Source organism: Amphibalanus amphitrite, unplaced genomic scaffold, assembly GCF_019059575.1.
Source record: "Amphibalanus amphitrite isolate SeventyFive unplaced genomic scaffold, NRLGWU_Aamphi_draft 000850F_arrow, whole genome shotgun sequence".
In the NCBI taxonomy this organism is placed as follows: domain Eukaryota; kingdom Metazoa; phylum Arthropoda; class Thecostraca; order Balanomorpha; family Balanidae; genus Amphibalanus; species Amphibalanus amphitrite.
The window spans coordinates 131291-144427 of NW_024882344.1; positions in this window are offsets into that span (position 1 = coordinate 131291).

The window sequence follows — 13137 nt, forward strand, 5'->3', positions numbered from 1 at the left end:
ACGCTTCCTGTCACGCACCCCAGGTGGCACCGCACTGGTGCGCACGCTGGGGCTATCCCGATTTCTCGGGCCCGGCAGGTCGGAGGGCTGCTCCGGGACATGAAGAGAGGCCGTGCCCTCGGGACATGTCACCGGACCGAAGGATCTGTTTAAAGGCGGATCAGGCCCGTATACCTGCGGCCGGGGGCGCTGGCTGGCACAGCGGTAATCCCCACGACCGAGCGAACACTCCCCAGTTACTGCCATCTCCTGGGTAGGAGCCGGCCGAGGAAAACGCTGCCAGAGGTCAGCTTTGATCCAAGGACCTCCCACACCAAACGTGAACGCACTTGCCAACTGCGCCACAAGGGTGGTCGGAGGCGGGGGTACCTACCGTGACAGCGTGATTTATCCGCGTGCCGCTAAACAGTCTACGCGAGAACCGATATTCAGTTGGCAGCAATAGTCTATGGAAGCGCCATCGCCCGTCGGACAAAAACCCGAGGCTATTCCTAGGCCTCCCAAACAGGTTTTTCACCCGCACACATTGACCTCATTGGCTGCAGGCCAATGCAAACTCAGTTATGATCGAGCCTCGGCTGTGTATTCAACGTGGGTGCTTTGCTTGCCACACGCTAATGGCCGGAGGCAGTACCCGTAGAGGTACTGTGTGGCCTTGAACGGACGACACTGCACCTGGAGACGCGGGCGACTGAAGGCTGAAGGGGCTGCGGGAGGGAAAGGCGGGGGGGGGGGGTGGACGACCCCTGTGGGCTCCCTGTCGGCGGTACGGTGTTCCAACAGACGCTGACTTTATCAACACAGTCTGCCTACGGCCGCCAAAACAAGCGGCAACAAAGATACGGGGACCGGGACTGATCCCACCGACCTAGCCAGTGGCGCACCCAAGGGGGGGGCCTTGGGGCCCGGCCCCCCCCCCCCCCCCCCGCTCGGTCATAATTAGGAGGCCCCCTGAGCACCGCTTAGGGTACTTTTACACTTGACTTTCCTGTCTAACCTACTATAATTCTGCACAAGATGCACTATCTGGGCAGAGGCCAGGAGGCCCCCTCTGGTAGGCGACCCTTGATGGGCAGGAGGCCCCTTCTGGATGTGAGGCACCTTCTCACAGGAGGCCCTATCTGGGCAGGAATCAAGAGGCCCCCTCTGGCAGGAGATCCTTCATGGGCAGGAGGCCCCCGAGGCTCCCTCTGCACAGGAGGCCCCCTCTGGTAAGCGACCCTTGATGGGCAGGAGGCCCCGTCTGGCAGGGGACCTTTTATGCACAGGAGGCCCCTTCTGGATTTGAGGCACCTCTCACAAGAGGCCCTATCTGGGCAGGAATCAAGAGGCCCCCTCTGGCAGGAGATCATTCATGAGCAGGAGGCCCCCGAGGCTCGCTCTTCACAGGAGGCCCTTTCTGGACAGGAGCAGGAGGCCCCCTCTGGCAGGAAAGCCTTTATAGGCAGGAGGCCCCTCTGGCAGGACACCTTTTCTGCTTAGTAGGCCCCTTCTGCATGGGAGGCTCCCTTCTGCACAGATGGCCCTATCTGGGTGGGAGCCAGGAGGCCCCCTCTGGCAGGAAATCTTATACTGGGCAGGAGGCCCCCTCTGGCAGGAAATCTTATACTGGGCAGGAGGCCCCGAGGTTTCCTCTACTTAGGGGCCCTTTCTGGGCCGGAGTCAGGGGGCCCCTCTGGCCTCTTGCAGGAGACCCTTTCTGGGCAGGAGGCCCTCTCTGGATGGGAGTCTCTCTCTGCATAAGAGGACATATCTTGGCAGCAGTCAGGAGGCCCCCTCTGCACAAAATGTCCTATCTGGGTAGGAGCCAGGAGGCCCCCTCTGGCAGGAGATCCTATATGGGCAGGAGGCCCCGAGACTCCCTCTGCACAGGAGGCCCTTTGTGGGCAGGAGCCAGGAGGCCCCCTCTGGCAGGAGACCCTTTATGGGCAGGAGTCCCCTCTGGCAGAGGACCTTTTATGCTTAGGAGGCCCCTTCTGGATGGGACGCTCCCTTCTGCACAGAGGGCCCTATCTAGGCAGGAGCCAGGAGGCCCCATCTGGCAGGAGCTCCTTTATGGGCAGGAGACCCCGAGGCTTCCTCTGCACAGGGGCCCTTTCTGGGCAGGAGTCAGGAGGCCCCTCTGGCCTCTTGAACGAGACCCTTTATGCCCTCTCCTGATGGAAGGCTCCCTCTGCACAAGAGGCCCCTTCTGGCAGGACTCTCTCTGGATCCCCTCTGGAAGGAGACCGTCTCTGGGAAAGAGGCCATCTCTGGATAGGAGGCCCCTCTTCACAAGAGGTCCTATCCGGGCAGCGCCTCGCCCTGGCAGGGCATTTTTCATAACGCGGCCTGGCAGAGGGGGGGGGGGTCGATGCGACCCCCCTCGCGATTGGATCCTATGGCACCTAGAAATACCAAATTTGGTAGGTAGGTGGCCCTCTTAAAATCCTCGTCCCTGTGCAAATTTGGTTGCTCTAGGTCAATATTTAGGGGTTTTTGGGAGGTATAATTGTAAAAAATTTGCTAAAACAGGTCAAAAGTTTTCGCTGATAACTTTTGATCTAATTAACCCGCGCCGGGCAGGTGCTCCGCGACTTCCGCGCCGGGCCGGGGGGGGGGGTGTCTGAAAACCCCCCTTCTAACTCGGCTCCTGGGTCACGTAGCGACACGCGGTAAGCGGCATTCAAAAGAGCGTCCAAAATAAGTACGAAAACACTTCAGTCATTTTTTGGGTCAGGTCAAAGGTCAGGTTACCAGAGGTCACCAAAGGTAAAATGTTGGCTATTTCAACATTTTGGAAACTGCCAACGGCTAACTCGGGAACCGATAGAGCTACAGCGCCGCGGAAAAGCGCATTCGATAGCTCTTTTGACGCTCTTTCGCCAATATGTCCTCAGATTTGACCTCAGGTCAACGGTTTAGCCTCCAGAGGGCAAAAACTCCAAAAATAGCCGTTTTTTACGAACAGTGTTTTTCGGCAATAACTTCTGACTCAAAAAAGCCACGACATTACTTTTGCCAGAATCGTGTTCCTCTTGTCAAAACGCGTCGAATGAACTATAAGTTGACCTTGAAAAGTCAACTTAACAATTTGACCTCAGGACCTGACCGGAAAAGGTCATGTTGCATATCAGTCGATCCGCATCGTCGAGCCGAACACATCTAAGGCGTTTTCATCGCTCTATCATGCCTCTATCAGAAGTTATTAGCAAAAAACTGTTAGATACTATTCGTGACCTGAGATGACCTCGGGGACATCTCAGAACTAGGGGTCACACTCCGGGTCACAGGTGCAATTTTCGGGTTCAGTGTGTCCATTTTACCTACATCCCGATGTTTGAGAGTGTCTAGAATGGCGTTCGTGCAAATCAGACGCCTTTCAATTTTCTCCCATTGAATTATAATAGAGAGGCCGCAAAATTGACCTGACCTTAGGTCACCGATATCGAAATTCCGAGATACACGTTTAATAGGTTTTTATACACGCTTTTATAGGATACACGAGATACACTGTTACTCTCATCAATCGCTGAAAGTTTCAAGGCAATCGTGCGGTCGGTGTAGCCATGACGAACATTCTAATTTGTTTCTGACCTGACCTTGAGAGACCTGGGTCTGAAATTTTCACAGCATGTGCGGAAAAGATGCACGAACAGGTGTGTTAAAAACGGCGGCGCGGAGCTGCGAAAAGCCGCCGGGGGGGGGGGGGTGTTCAAACACCCCCCGGCCCGGCGCGGGTTAAGATAGAGCAAAACAAAAGCACCAGTGAACTCAGCACGTCAAGGCGTGTCGAATGATATACTTTTTTTGTTTGCTTAAGTGTACTTAAAAGTGTAGGTATTAAAGTGTACTTAAGTGCACAACTTAAGTAAAACTTAAGTCTTAGGAATGGTTGAAATGCTTAATGTTGCATATCATTCGACTCAGCTGTTCAAGAGGAACAGAATGATACCATTTTGAAACCTGTTCTATTATGTGACAAGTTATCGGCACAAACGTCATTTGACCTGAGTTGACCTCATTTGACCTGAACCTTAGATAAGTACACCAAACAAAGAAACACCGAGTGACATTATGTTAAGTACTGTGGTATCAAAGAACAAAAGGGATACAACGAAGCGGACATCTCTATATTTTCCGAATAGGAGTTATTTGAATATTTTCCCATAGGCTTAACATTACGACGTAATGACCCCCTAACTGACCTCAGGTCAGTGACATAAAAAACGAACTACATATTATACAGCTCGGTGAACTTAGCACATCCTGAAAGTTTGAAGGAAATCAGTCCAAAACTGTGCGTTGGACAGGTACATAAAAAATTAAATTTGACCATAACCTTGTACCCGTTTTTCTGACATGGTGGCCTGACCCAAGGTCGACCGGACCTGAAATTTGCAGATCACATGAAAAAAGGTTGCCCCATAGGTTGTGCCAAATTTAGCGGCGTTGCGCGCCGCCAATTTTACGCTATCTTTGAAAAACCTTAGGGGGGGTCGCATCGACCCCCCTGCCAGGGTGAGGGTTAAGCTTTACTAATAACGCTAAGAACGTCACCAAACATACAGAGGCCGTCAAAAAGTAAGCCATTTGGAGGCCCCCTCGATAGAGAAAAGGCCCCCTGGCAAGCGGAACACGGAGGCCCCTTTGAGCCCGGGCCCCCTCCCCTGGAAAATCCTGGGTGCGCCCCTGGACCTAGCCACTGTCGCGCCGCAGCTGATACCGGGTTTTGGAGGAATTTCTTATAGCTGGACAGTCTCAGGGGATGGACGAGGGTGCAGCACTGACAGGATCCAGGAATCTTGGACACAGGCATGGTAGTCGCGTGGTCTTTGGAGGATTCCCCTAAACGCTGGTAGCAAAAAACAGCTCCGCGGAGGTCAATGACACTGGACACAAGTGACATGAACTCGCGCCACGATGCCGACTTGACAGCCCGAATAGAAAAAGCCTAAGTCGACCTAGAGCCGTTTCAATTATTTGCTTTACGTATTCGTCATTTGAATCGTCAGTCTTGCACAATGCAGTCAGTGGCGGATCCAGGGGGGGGGGGGGGCAAAATGGGCATTTGCCCCCCCCAAACGGCAGAATTTTAACGTTACGCCTATGGACGATGCATGGAAAGAATCGATAAATTGTTATGGTTTGCCCCCCCCCCCAAAAAAAAACTCTGAGCTGGATCCGCCTCTGAATGCAGTTGGGTATTGGCGCATGAAGGTCCCCTACTCGCATGCGCTGATCAATATTACCATTCTGAATCCTCCAATGATAGGATAAATAATACCTAAGTCTGCCCAGTGCGTGCACGGACAGTCGTACAATTGTAAATTATTCATCCAGCCTTTTCCGTTCGCTACCATTGCCGATTATCACAATCCCGAGTCCCACTTTTCATTCCGTCATCGCGCTGCGAACGTTTAGCGGCTTATTTGTCAGAGATCATGCCTGAATCCTGATAGCGTCGTTATCAATATCCCCTGGGGCATGGCCCCAGGCCCCCAGCCGGTCAATAATGTGTCGGCATCCCGCATCCGGCACCGTCGCGCCGGCAAGCTGTGTGCGTTTCGTCTTGAGCTGCGAGTAGATAATCGTCGAGGGTGGAACGAACATTTACGGGCAACCTAATTCGTAATAAAATATAAACAAAATATTACTCGGTGCCAATATTCTCTTATCTCGGGTCACCGGCACGGATATGCTTGCCGCTGTATTTAGGGCCTTGCTTGCCGCGAGCCGGCTAAAGTTGACGTCACATCCGGTTTGGGTAAATATGCTGGCGGCGTTTGGTGTATGTGCTGCCACCTATGGGGGATGCTTTTCACGTCTAGTTCACGCTGGGTGCCATGTGGCGCAGTGGCGCAGGGAATTAGAGCTGACGGTTTACAATATTCGTCCAGCATTACGTTTTGTTGAAATATTCTCGTTTCAGGTGCGTTGTCTTGATTGTATAGTACTGGTGATTTAAATGCATAGTGCAAGGTGAATCTAATTGCAGAGCTATAGAAATTTGAATTAAAACTTGCTCTCGGTGCGAATATTTCGAAGTGATTGTGCCTACTGCCTACATCGATAGTTAATTTTTGTGCCTTCATCGATAGCTGAATATCGTAACAAATTCAAGTTTCTTTTACTGGCTTTAAATGAAGGTGTTTCTGAATGGTTTAGAATGGAAGGTGTTTATGATATTATCAGTAAAAAAATTTCCATTAAAAATAATATTTACAAATAAACTCAAGATAGTTTCCGTACGTGGATGAAAAAAGCCTGCATGGTAGCGACACCTTGCAGATACATTTAGTACTAACAGTTCTTCTGCCCAACTGCAAGAGTGCGGTGCGGTCGGATTGGACGGCAGGCTCTGTTCAGGCTTGGTTCAGGCTTCTTCAGCGGCGTATTTAGAAAATCGCGAAGGGGGGGGCCAAGGGTTTGGAGGGCGCCACCTCACCCAAGGAGGGCGCCATACGGTCGCGAGATAAAAAAATCGCTCAGTGGGGGTTGGGGGGTTGGGAGGCGTTTTTTACCATGCCACCAGTTTTTTTTTGCGTAACCTCGTATAGGTCGTGCTGCATTGATTTTGCATCGTGTGTATTCATTATACTCCAGGTCACAAAAGGTCAAGTGTTCTTGAAATGCTGCGCCGAAGGCGCGCGAAATTTTTGAAAACAACCTTTTCCTCCGCTTTTTAGGCACGCCTTTTATACGATCACTGTTCAAAGCTCCTCTCGCTCTTTTACCAAATTTGAAGGTGTAAAAAATACCTAAGGTTTGGTCGGGCCGCTGCCACACAAACTATACAGAAAGCTTGGCCCATGGGTGTCGATGTATAAAAGTTTATTGGTGGTGGCATATCTACGCACCAGATCACCGTATCGGATTGATACCGGAGCGCGAGATGCGTAAACATCATCCAAATTACCTCAGACCAGCCTTCATAGCCTTCTCACAGATGCATACAGTGTACCCACATAACCAGTTTCAATCACCGAAACTTCAGATGCCTGCTGTTGCGCCCGAACCTGTTGACAATACTTAATCGTAATCCATATAGATGCCATGATGCACGTAAAGTAGGATCAATCCGTTAAGACCAAAGACGTGTTTTATGCATCGTAGAGCGTAGATAGTTTTGGTAGGTATAGATACTTCATTCATTGTGCTGAATGCACGTTCATTTGTGGCAGTTTTCACAGGCAAGACATCAACTATGTGCAATAGAACGACTAAGTTGAAAAACATGCCAAAGGAGTAAATAAATGATAGGAGGGCAGCGATCAACGGATGTTGCCAATAGGTAGAAGGGCTGCGATCCACAGGAGGGCACTAATAGGTAGAAGAGCCCCGATCAACAGCCCGAGTTTCGACAGTAGGGCACCGATAGGTAGGAAGTTGGCGAGCAGCAGGAGGGCGCCAATGGATAGAAGGGCAGCGATCAACAGGAGGGCACCAATAGGTAGGAGGGCGCCGATCAACAATCAATAGGAGGGCGCCACCAGGTAAGAGGGTGGCGAGGAACAGGAGAGCACCAATAGGAGGGTGGCGATCAACAAGAGGTCGCCAATAGGTGGGAGGGCGGTCATCAACTGGAAGTCGCCAATGAGCGGAAGGGTGACGATTAAAATGGGGGTGGCAATGGTGAGGAGGGCGCCTTTGCTCAAGAGGATGACACGAACAGGAGGGCGTCTGTGCGGAGGGCGCTGGTCAACAGGAAGGTGCCAGTGGATAGGAGGGCGGTGATCAACAGGAGGGTGCCAGTGGTTAGGAGGGCGGCGATCTACACGAGGGCGCCAATAGGAGAAGGGCCCCGATTAACATTCAACAGGAAGGACTAGGGAACCAATAGGTAGGAGGGCGGCACTGAACAAGAGGGTGCCAAAAGGGAGAAAGGCGGCCTTCAAAATTTCACATGAGGGCTCAATAGGTAGGAGAGCGCCAATAATTATGAGGACGCCGATCAGCAGAAGGGCGGCAATGTGTAGCAGGGTGGCGACCTACAGGAGGGTGCCTTCGGGTGAGAGGGCGCTTATTTACAGGACAGCGGCTTACATAGGCGACCACCGTTACGCTTAGAGAGCTACAGCCTACAAATGTGGTTGGAGGGCGCCCGAGGGAGCCCTCCAACCGTATTTGGAGGGCGTATTTGGAATGGGCGTCCTCCGAGGGCGCCCTCCATCCGTATTTTCCCTGTAAACACATTCGCGATTGGAGGGCGCCCTCCAGTCGCGATTGTTTTTCGATTCGATTATATCACAATTGCATTTGCGATTGGAGGGCGCCTTCGGCGCCCTCCAATCGCAAAGGGCGCCTTCGGCGCCCAAGGGGGGGGCCATGGCCCAGTGGCCCCCCCCCTGCCTACGCCCCTGGGCTTCTTCGACCCATGTGTGATTGGGAATGGGATGACCAATTTTGTTTGCCCTAAGACCAAGGTAAAACTACTACATGTATCAAACGAAAGCGCTTCCCGCATACATGTCCATCTTTATGTGTGGTAGCCAGTCGACTTTCGTGCCGTGCCACCTTCCTTGAACCCGTCACAAGTCCTGTCACCCGGCACCATGGGTGATAGTCAAGGGTTCTACACATCTTGAATGCATACTGCTGTATTTGATGGAAGGAAGCATATGTCATGGTCGTTTTTAGTTCTTCTCCCATAACGATGCCTAAAAACTGCGTCACTAAAAGTGAAAAATCTTAATCACGGTACCGGTGGCAGGTGCGGGTGGTGTGAGATTTTCATCAGATGGTGACGTGTGGACGGCCGGGTGGAAACGACTTGATAAAGCGATGACAGCATGACAACCGCCCTACCGACCATCACCTGCGGCACCCCAGCCCCACCCTACCCCTTTGGGAACCGAGAGCGTCCCCGTCCGTCTTATACCCCGTTTCCACTAACCTATAGTGATAATCAATGGTCAGGCTCTTTTTTTGCGCACCATTCTTTGAATGTCATTGACAGTAACCTCAGTAAGTAACTCTTTCTTCATATGCATTGCAACATTACCTATTTTTATGATCCCAAAACAACTTTCTCGAAAACGCTCCGAGGGGAGCGCTAAGTAGACGTGAATGAATGATGAATGCACTTTAAGAGTCACTGACAGCTTAAACTAAGGCAGGTCCTCGGTACCTTTAGTTGAGCTTGTATGCTCATCGACTTATTTCAAAGCTCGCACAATGGTCAACAAGGGAAGCATTTAGATAGCATGTTTACCGTCATAACAGTGGCTGCTGTACTATACAGTACACACGGCACTTGGCTTAGTGACTGACTTATCACATACACACATTGCACATACCTACGTAACGCAGACAGAAAAGGTAGACATTGTGAATACGAGTATATGGTCGGCGTTGTGGTATGCCTTCATGAAACAAACCCTTCCCCATAGATAACATTGACGTGTCATCTATGCGTTTGCTGAACGATCATGGAGAAGAACTCGAGACCCCTGAACGCTTGAGGATTTATTAGCAAAATCTGATTTTGCTAATTAATCCTCAAGCGACAAGCAGCGTTACACTAAATTATGATTTTGAAAATCATAATTTTGTGTAACGCTGCCTGTCGAAAAAAATACTGGGTGGTGCTGCATTGTAAAATGACGGAAGCTGTATTTGTGTGAAAGATGGATTAACCCGCGCCCCGCTGGGGGGGGGGGGCAGAATCTGCCCCCCCTCCCGTTTTTCGCCAATAATTTCTAAACACGTTACGCCAGCGACGTCAAACTTTCAGTAACTTATTATACATCAATTTGACACGTTCCCTGAAAATTTGAGCGAAATCCGTCGGAAATTTTTTGGAGAAAATGACGTTTTAGTGACGTCATGTTCGCCATTTTCGCCTCAAAAATGGCAAAATTTCAAACACCGCTAACATCTTCATTTTTAAAGGAATCAAGACGTAACAAGAAAGGTCATACGTGATTCTACTCTGTCTATCAAATGGCTATCTCGTTTTTTTTGAAAATTTGGATTTTGGCCCAAAATTTTTCAAAAAAACTGACTTTTTTGGGAAAATACTAATAAAATCCAAAATTTTGAGTGTATAAAAAAACGGAATATATGTCAAAGAAATGGTCTATGTGCACCTACATACCAATTTTTAGAAGAATCTGTTCAAAAATGTGGAAGTTATTCAAAATTTTATGACGTCACGACACACAAAAATTTTGAAAAATGATTTTTTTTTTGGAAGTTCTAGACCTCGTACGGAAACAAAAATAGCACCATTCGATTCGCCGTGAAATACTGCATCAGATAGACACCTTTTTAGGCCTTAACAACCAACTTCAAAATTTGACCTCACGTGACCTGACCTTGACCTGACCTCGACCTGAAATTCATCCAGAAGTGGTCCATATCACTTATTGAGTGTGCCTATTGAATTATATGAGTAAAATGACCCATAAAACATGTGTCGCACATGCCCTTTTCTATATTTTGTTTTTGGTGACCAGGCACGTAGCTAGGATTTGGCCAAGGGAGGGGCGGAGGAATCCCGGGGGCCTCCTTTCTACAGAGGGCCTCCTCCCTAAAGGGGCCTCCTTTCTACAGAGGGTCTCATGCCTACATAATTACATATGCAACATAATGCAGACTTTTGTTCAGCTTTCATATGGCCAGCGCACTGGTATGTTTCTTTATTTTTACCGCTGTCGCGGTAAGAAACATACGCATATCACAAGTCTCCCAGTGGCATGGTAACTGGCAAAAAAAAAAAAAAAAAACTCGGGCGCCGGCGGCGGCGGCGGCGGCGGCCGGACCGCAGCAGGAGGGGGGGGGGGGGAGGATCTGCGAGGAATGGATGGATACTGGATGACGGTCAGAGTACCTAACACTTGGTGTATTATCATATATCGTTCAAGCGCTTAACCGTATTCCGGGCGGGCTCTGAAAGACTCTGAATCGGGCGGGGGCCTTTTTGGCCCCCGTCAGAACTCGAAAAGCACGAATCGTAGCGACAAACGGCAACGGCGTTTGATAGTTCGTTGAACGACTTAAAACTTTTGTAAACAACTTTTTTGGGTCAGGTCAATATTGAGGTCGCCAGAGGTCATAACAAATAACATGGTTTATAACGACCTACATAGATAGGTCAACTTCAAAATCTGACCTAGGAAGGTCACGCTGGGTACCAATCGGCGCGTCATGACCAGGCGAACGGTTTGGTACACTAACAACTATCTAGCCCCATCATGTCGTGATTTATTGGCTAAAAACTGTTGATGACCTCACCTCACCTCAGATGATCCTTCCCGGTGCCCCTGTCAGTAAATGCCACCTGGGTGCTTACAGATCAGATAATCTGACCTGACGTACCTAATTCAGAAAGAATTGGGTGGTTTTGACTCGTTTTCTCGAAGCAGGACACAGTTCATCAATAGGCTTGTCACGATTCTGACCTGACTGACGTCTGCAAGATTGAAACTATACGGTTATCAATTTTTTATGTGTGAATGATGCCACGTTTACTTGCTGTAAGTAAAACGTGGTTTCGTTAGTAAATTTTCCTATGGTCCAGGTGTTTTGCTTCATTTACGCCGTAGATGAAACAAACAATCGATGGATAGGTATATATTAATTTCCCGGTCAAATACCTAAATTATTATGAGTTGTGCGAAGCATGGCTATGGGAATATCACCACGGTCTGATAAATGGTTTGGGTAATTGCATCCATCGTAAAAATACCAACACAGCCACAGAGGGCTTCCTCTCTACAGATTGCCTCTTATCTACAGAGGGCCTCCTCTCTGCTGAGGGTGTCTTTCTCTCCAGAGGGCCTCCTTTACGGAGGGCATCCTCTCTACAGAGGGCATCCTCTCTACAGAGGGCCTCCTCTCTAGTCTCTACAGGGACCTCCTCTCTACAGAGGGCTTCCTATCTATGTAGGGCCTCCTCTCTTCAGAGTCTCGTCTCTACACAGGACCTCCTCTATACCGAGGACCTCATCTCTGCAAAGGGCCTCCTCTCTTCAGAGGGCCTTCACTCTACTGAGGGCCTCCTACCTACAGAGGACCTCCTTTCTACTGAGGGAGTCCTCCTCTACAGAGGGCCTCCTCTCTTCAGACGATCTCCTCTCTACAGAGGGCCTCCTTTTTACAGAGTGCCTCTATTTTACAGAGGGCCTCTATTTTACAGAGGGCCTCTTTTTTACAGAGGGCCTCCTTTTTGCAGAGGGCCTCCTCTCTACAGGGGGTCTCCTCTCTAAGGGGGCCTCCTCTCTACACAGGGCCTCCTACCCACAGAGGGCCTCCTCTCTACTGAGGAGTCAGAGGGGCCTTAGCGGTCAGACACAGACACTAGTGGTTATTCACAGGAGATGAGAAGGGCCCTAGCTGTCACTTGTCAGGCTGGTCAGAGGGCCCTGATTGTTCTGACGTCATTTTTTAGATTCCCGGGTGAGTTTCGTTCGCCTCCGACGTAATTTTGGCCAACGTGGGCCTTCGGCCCACGTTGGATTCAGGCCGAAAGGATTCAGGCCAACGTGGGCCTTCGGCCCACGTTGGCCTGAATCCTTTCGGGGGGCCTCCTGAAAACCCCAAGGGAGGGGCGGGCGCCCCCTCCTTCCCCCCCTTGGCTACGTCCCTGTTGGTGACCTGACATGACCTGACCTGACCTTGACCTTGACCTTTGAATGACATTGTATGCAACGAATGTTGTCTTGGTAATCTAAGAACATGTTTGGGCAATCAGTCTCAGTCCATTCTTCGGCAACTACGGTGCAAGGCCGATACTGTAGAAACTTGCATCTTGTACCCTTGACCTGACCTTGACCTGACCTCTGACCTACTTAAGCAAAAAAATTTGGGCTCTTAAGATCCGCCTTGTTGAGAGCTTTCGATTGCCGTTTTCCCCGTCTTTCTACGACCATCGGTTCGGAAGTTAGACAGGGGGGCAGAATCTGCCCCCCCCCCCCCCCAGCAGGGCGCGTATGGCCGAATAGCCCAGCGGGGCGCGGGTTAACCCGCGCCCCGTTAACCCGCGCAAATGCGTTGTATATTTAGGGCCTTGGGTTAACCCTCGCCCGTATTGGTGTTTTTCCAGCCGCGAACTATAAGGGGGGGGGGGGGGTCCGTTGGACCCCCCTGGCCGTTTCGCCCCTGATCGAGCTAGAGCTTCGCGGAAAAAACGAGCGTGCTGCCCGTCACGAGAGG